The 7,221-nt window shown below is 45.7% G+C and overlaps 1 pseudogene; it reads left to right on the forward strand.

Annotated features, from left to right (window-relative positions):
- The first annotated feature begins 352 nt into the window (after positions 1–352).
- On the forward strand, positions 353–1,499 carry LOC118901153 (annotated as a pseudogene).
- Positions 1,500–7,221: the final 5,722 nt, after the last annotated feature.

Here is a 7,221-nt window from a genome sequence, read left to right on the forward strand (position 1 = left end):
TTAATTTCCAAAGTGCGTAAGGAACTCCGGCAACTCAACAGCAAAAAAACTAATAACCTGATTTTAAAAAGGGGAAAGGACTTGAGTAGACATTTCTGTAAAGAAGACATGAAAAAGGCCAATTGGTATATGAAAAAGTGCTAAAGGTCACTAGGCATCAGAGAAATGCAAATCAAAACCACAAGGAGATAGCACCTCACACCTGTCTGGATGCCTATTATCAAAAAAAGCAAAAGACAACAAGTGTTGGCAAGGATGTGAAGAAGTTGAAACCCTTAGACACTGTTGGTGGGAATGGAAAATGGTGCCACTGCTCTGGAAAACAGTATGGAGATTCCTCAAGAAATTAAAAATGAGGTCGGGCAGAGCAGCTGCGCGCCGGAAGAGCGCAATCTGCCGGCCAGCTCACACCCGCACCAACCGCCCGGCCCCAGGGCACCTCGCCGCCATCCTCCTGATGCGGACCTGCGTGGCCCAGGCCTTGCGCCGTGGGGCCAGCCATGGCCTCCTGGGGCCCTACTCTGTCCGCGCGTCCTCACGAGAGCCCCCAGCCCGCCTCGCGCCCCTCTCGCCCTTGTCCTCATGCGCGCGGCAAGGCTCCCTCCCGCCCCGGGTCTTTGCATTCGGACTGCTGCCTGCCGCGGTGGCTGCGGCCCAGGAAAGGTGTGCGTGTGTGAAAACTACAAACTGACCACGGGGTCGGTGCCAGTGTACGTCCGTTGCTGCACAACATTCTGTCATTTGCACAAAACTGGCTACCAAATGTTTGGTGATGAAGGCAGAAATGACTCTCTCAGAGCCTGGGAGAGGGGGGAAACCAGAGGGCGCTATCCAGAATGATGACGGGCTCTATGATCCCGAGCGCGACGAGGGGCTCTCTAAAGCCAAGCAGTGCAATGGCACGTCCACGTGCTGGTGTGTGAACACTGCTGGGGTGAGAAGAACTGATAAGGACAGTGAAATATCCTGCTCCAAGCCAGTGAGGACCTACTGGATCGTTGGTGAACTAAAACACAAGAGAAAAACCTTATGAGGATCAAAGTTTGTACACTGCACTCAAGGAGGTACTCATAAGTCGGTATCAACTGGATCTAAAATATATCACAGATATTCTGTATGAGAATGATGTTATCACTGTTTATCTGGTACAGAATTCTCAGAAAATTCAGAATGATGTGGACATAGATGATGTGGCTTATTGTTTTGAAAAAGAATTTAAAGATAAATCCTTGTTCTAGTCCAAAAGGATGGGTCTGAAAGTAAATGGGGAACTACTGGATCTGGATCCTCTTTGAACTTCAATTTACTGTGTTGATGAAAAACCACCTGAATTGTCAGTGCAGGGTCTACAAGCTGGAATTATCGCTGTCATTGTGGTTGTGGCGATAGCAGTTACTGCTGGAATCATGCTGGTTGTTTCCAGAAAGAAAAGAATGGCAGAGTATGAGAAAGCTGAGATAAAGGACATGGGTGAGATGCATTGAGAACTCAGTGTATAGCACTATAATTTGAAGAGTAACTACAAAAAGGGAAATTAGCAAACAGACTCAGATTACAGCCATATGAGCATGGGGCAAAGAGAAAATCTTTGAAGACCACTACTGTGCTAGTTAAACATCATATATTTGTAATAGTTAAACCTGTACTCAAAATATAAGCTGTTTGAAATTGACTTTACCAATCTTAAAATTTGACCACAAGTGTCATATATATGCAGATCTGATATAAAACCCAAACCTAAAATTTGGACTGCATAGTTTGAATTATTTACCCCTAACATTGAAGGGTATGCATTAAATATGCTTCCACAGTAGTCTGAGTGACTACTATCTCGTCCATTTGTGATTAAATAGCTGCCTTTCTCTTTACTTTGAGTTTTATACATAACAACTTTTTTTATGAACTATGAAATAGAACATTTAAAAAATGAGTTTCCTAAAAAAAAAAAAATTAAAAATGAAACTGCCACATGATCTAGCAATTCCACTTCTGGATATTCAAAAGAATTAAAACCAGGATATCGAAGAGATATTTGTACATTCATGTTTATGGAGGCGCTATTCCCAGTAGCCAAAAGGTGGAAGAACCCAAATGTCACAGGGAGTTTTCCCTGTCAGTACCGGTCAATGAATTAATACTCTGCTAACCCAGGGCTCTTCTCCCCTAGGGCTCTTCTGCATAGATTATACTGACTTTCTAGGTAGGAGTTGCTTGATAATAAATTAAAGGTCTTCTGTTCATGCCCTTTCTAAGGGAAGCATTGGCTAAATTCTGAGGATAAAAACCAACATTCATGTTCATCAACAGGGGCTGTTTAAATACCACGTGGTCACAGCAAGGCAGTAAGAACTGCAGCCTGGGGACTTCCAAAGTGTTATTGATGATCTTTTGCTTCCTGTTGGAAGTATTGTACTTCATACCTTGAAAATATAATCTGGTCTTTCTCATCAATTGAGGGTGAAAGAAATGGCAAATTATGATTCGCTGGGTCAGTGGACATTCCCCATTCATTTGGCTGCCCTGCATCTACACCCTTGTCACACAGTTGGGGCTTATCTCTTGGCCAAGCATCACCTGCCTCCACCACGAAGATTGTCGAGGCCACGTCTCTCTTCTCCACTCCCCAGGAAGACCCTGTGCCACGGCGGGCATGTGTGACTGGTCACTGCCAGCCTGCCAGTGGCAGAACCACGATGAGAACCTAGTTTTCAGGCCCCCTTCGTCTCCTGTATTGTGTTATTTCGAGATGATCACTGGTGCAGTTAATCAGAAGAAGTCCTGAATTAAAATAAATCTATTATGGGTATCTTTGAGAAGATTTAGGGTAAGGCTAAAAAAGCAGTAAAGCACAGTTCTGAATTCATTTTTTAAGAAGTCTTCAAGGATATTTCATTAACATGACAAAATATGTCTATCGCAACCCCAAAACTAATATAAAATTCGTTATTATTTGTAGGTTATATAACTGGAAAATCCAAGACAAGAACCCAAGCCCAAAACCAAACAATAAGAGAATTCAGTAGGACATCAGGGCACCAAGTTATAATGTAACAATCAATAGTTTTCACGTTTCAAACACGATAAATAACTAATTGGAAGAAATGATCCTATTTGACAACACAAAACTTTAAAAAATGAGAAACTTAAGGAATTGACAAAATGTATACAAGGGATGTTTTAAAAATACTCTTAAGGGATACAAAAGACACTTCAGCAATGGAAAGTTGTACTGTGTCTTGGGTAGGAAGACCCAACATCTGTGTGCATACGGCCCAAATCTCCCTGGCAAGACTAAGGTACTTATTTCCTGAGCTTCTGGGAGTGTTGCTGACGCTTCTGTCCTCAGAAATTGCCCTTGGCCTAAGGGAGCTGCCTCCCCCAAGAGTAGCCCTCTCCCTGAGGACAACTCATTGTCAGCGAGTGGCTAATACACGGTACAAGGGCTGTGCCCCACTTGCCTCAGTTGAGCATGTCTATAAAGGGCCATCCCAGCTTCAGAGCTCCCCATGGCTTGGCTGAGGTCTCTGCCTGAATTCAGCTCCCTTTGTCCAGTTCTGTTCCTTTCATCTGAGAGAAGTCCATCACCCTCTCAAAGATGTTGATCCCAAGAGAGCACACCCTAAAATTTTTTCTGCGTGCAAATCTTCATCTCAGAATGTTTTCTGGGAAACCTGGCTTACAGCAACATTGTAAGATGTCATTTCTCCATAATTTATAAAGTTAAAGTAATTCCAGTAACCGTAATATAATTTTTGAGACTAGATTAATGAAGGATGGTAGGCAAGAATTGTCCTATACCAGACATTAAAAACTTAAAGATTTTATGATTAAATTAGACCAGTGGAATATATCAATAGAACATATGGGAAAATCCAGAAATGTATCCACATTCTTACAGGAACTTAGTATAGAGAAAGTGGCATCTCAAATTAGTGGGAAAAATAGATTGTTGAATAAATGGCACGTTATACGTTAGTTCCCTCTTGCTGCACAGCAGCTCACCCCCAGAGTTTGTGTCCTAACACCACGATACACATGTATCATCTCGCAGTTTCTGTGGGCCGGGAATTCGCCAGTGACTTAGCTGAGCGGTTCTGGCTCGGCGTCTCCTCTGAGGCTCAGTCCAGCTCTTGGCTGGGGCTTCAGCTGAAGGCTGGGGCTGGAGGGTCTGCCTCCATGGTGCTCGCTCACGCGTCTGCCTGTCGATTGCTGCCTGTTGGCCCGGGGTCTCAGTTCCTCCCCATGTGACTTCTCCACGGCGCTGCTCGACTGTCCTCACCACCTAGCAGCTGGCGTCCCCAGAACAGTGACCCAGGAGAGAGCTAGGCAGAAGCTGCAGTCTCCTTCATGACCTGGTTTCAGAAGCCACACGCCATCACTTCTGCCACATTCTCTTAATTACTGATAGAAGTGAGTCACTAAATCTGACCTGCACTCAAGGCGAGAGGAATTGGCCTCCACCCTTTGAAGGGAGGAGGGTCAAAGAACTTGAAGCAACCACAGTGGGGAAAATGGGTCAACAGCTGTAAAACAATTGACTCCAAGATAAATTCCAAATGGATTACAAACCTAGAGGCAAAAATAAAACCCTTGAGTACTAGAAGAATCAGTGGGAGAGTTCTTTTCTGGCTTGAAGCTGAAAGGCCTAAGAACATAAAACCCAGAAGCCATAAATTAAAGATTAATAAATCGGACTGCTTATGGTGCTTTTGCCATGCAGAAATTTGTTTATATATAGTCAAAAGATAAAGTGGGAAAAAACACTTGCTAATAACGTCCCAGACAAAGGGTTAATTTTCATGGTATATGAAGAGTGTCCACAAATTGATATAAAGACCCGTGACTCAACAGAAAAGTGAGAAAAGGATGAGGAAATAAAGAAGGCACATAAAATAGGAAAGTATGCTCAACTTGTGACAAAAAATGCAAATAGAACTATTTTGCGATTCCATTTTTTAACCTCTAAAATTAGCACAGATTTGAAAGTTTGATAACTGCTCCCTGGGCTAACGTAGGGAAAGGGGGGCCCCACCTGCAGTCTGAAAATTGATGCAACTATGGAGGTCAAGCTAGTAGTACTTATTAAAATTCTAAGTCATACTCCTTGACCAAAGAATTCTACTTCTAGGAGTCGTAGATTATTTATTGTATAAACATACATCAATAGAATGAATAACGTATAGTATAGAGTCCCCCCACACTGCAGACACACAAGCACACACACGGAATTCCTTCTATGCTGGTGTGAAAATCACACCACAGTATATTAGGAAAAGGGGAAGAAAAGGTGCGCATCAGTATAAATTGACCATTTTTCGTAGTGGGGTGTGTGAAGGATATTTATGACTGCTAAGAGTGTGAGCCCTTAGATACGTATTCACTTACAAAGTCAGCTTGATTTTACTAAGAATGAGAAGTGGCCCTGTCCACTTCAACGTGTGTAAATCACCACTCGTGTCCTATGTCACCTTTATTTCCGGACAAGTAGATTGTCATGAGAATTATTTCTATTTAAGAGACATTACCCCTCCTTTTTGAGGCCTACACAGCTCAGTCCGGACTGAAGGTTCAGTTAAGAAGTGTGTTTCTATCTGTATCTGTAGTGCTCAGACACTGCTGCATCGCCAGGCGCGGCAGTGGGCCCCACAGAACCCAGTTAGATGGTATCTGCAGGGAGCAGGTGCTCCTGAACAAAGGAGAGGGCAGGCGATGGAGGCGCAGCGACCCGGAGAAACAGGTGGCTCCTGAGTTCGGCTTGGGGAGTTTGCATCAGCCGTCGCGCCGCGCCCCTGACAAAGCCCCAGCAGGTGCTGCCCGCCCAGGCCTGGGCTCCTGGGAGCTTGGCACGTGTGTGCAGACCGCACAGCTGCTGGGCCGGGAGCCGTGCTTCTCTCCCTCGTTTTCCTGGCAAGGCTGTGCCGGAGCCCAAGTCCATAGAAAGAGAGGCCCAAGACTCAATAGAAAATGGCAACGGATGAGGGAAATTCGCGGATTTAGCAAATAAAAATGGCCCTAATGCCAAGGCTGGTCTTGTGGTGTACCTTGAGCTACCTTTCCGGTTGTCAGTGTACTGCCTCAGCTGCGAATGCACCTTCAGTACTTGCTCTGTGATAAAAGTGGGCTTCCGTCAGGTGTTTCCCTGTTAGCGTGAGCCCAGTGCTGACTCTCTCAGCAGAGGGCGCTAGAGGCACGCAGGAGGAGGGTGCCCTTCAGCTCTTCCCGGGTGGTCCCGTCAGCCGGGCTGTGAGGACCTCCGGCAGGGCTGGCCCCGGTCCGTGGCCTCACCCACGGTCCTTCTGCGACCGGGCAGCCTCGGCCGGGCAGTACCTCTCTACATGGAACCAGAGCTCCTGTGTGCCACCCCCGTGCCAGCCAACCCCTGTGCACACCTACACACGGTCACTGCTTCCCGCCCTCCCCCTGCACCCTGGAGCGTGGCCTGCTGCTTGCTCAGCAGCAGATCCGACTGGAGGCCTGGGCCCTCAGGTAACAGGACAGCTCCCAAGGTCGGCTGGGCGGGGCACGGGGAGTTGCACCCCAGGCACAGGGTCCAGGGCTCACCAAAGAATCCTGCAGCCCTGGAGAGATGCAGGAGCACAGTGACTGATTCCCAGGGCACACCCCAGTGGTAGCCAGTCCAAGACGTGAGCCTGTCAGTGGCAAGGGATACAGACGGATGGCAGAGCAGCCTCATGCTTTGGGACCACAGTTGACCCTAGAATTGCACACGGGTTGGGAGCACCAACCTCCCTGCTGTCAAAAATCCGCATATAACTACAGTCAGCCTTAAATATCGGCAGGTCCTTAGTATCCGCAATTGCGCATTCACCAATTCAACCAACCTCAGATCATGTAGTGCTGTAGTATTTACTATTGAAAAAAATCCACGTATAAGTGGACCCCGTGCGGTTCAAACCCATGTTGTTCAAGGGCCAACTGTACATAAAGGGCCTGGACTTTAAGCGAGAAAAATTAATAAACAACAATAATAGTAAAACAAGCATCCATATTCCACACAGACTTTAGTTACCCAGATTCAATAAATGTTAATATTATACCATAGTTGCTTCAGATACTTTAAAATAAATATGTATGTTCTATTAATGTAGGGTATAGTTTTGTGTATTGATAATTCATATGAACAGTACAATGAGAGTGACTTCCTGCAACTTGTCTCCCTCAGCATCATGCTTAAGGTTGTGTCACATCGTCCAATGTAGA

This window comes from Balaenoptera musculus, chromosome 9, assembly GCF_009873245.2.
Source record: "Balaenoptera musculus isolate JJ_BM4_2016_0621 chromosome 9, mBalMus1.pri.v3, whole genome shotgun sequence".
Taxonomy (NCBI): Eukaryota; Metazoa; Chordata; class Mammalia; order Artiodactyla; family Balaenopteridae; genus Balaenoptera; species Balaenoptera musculus.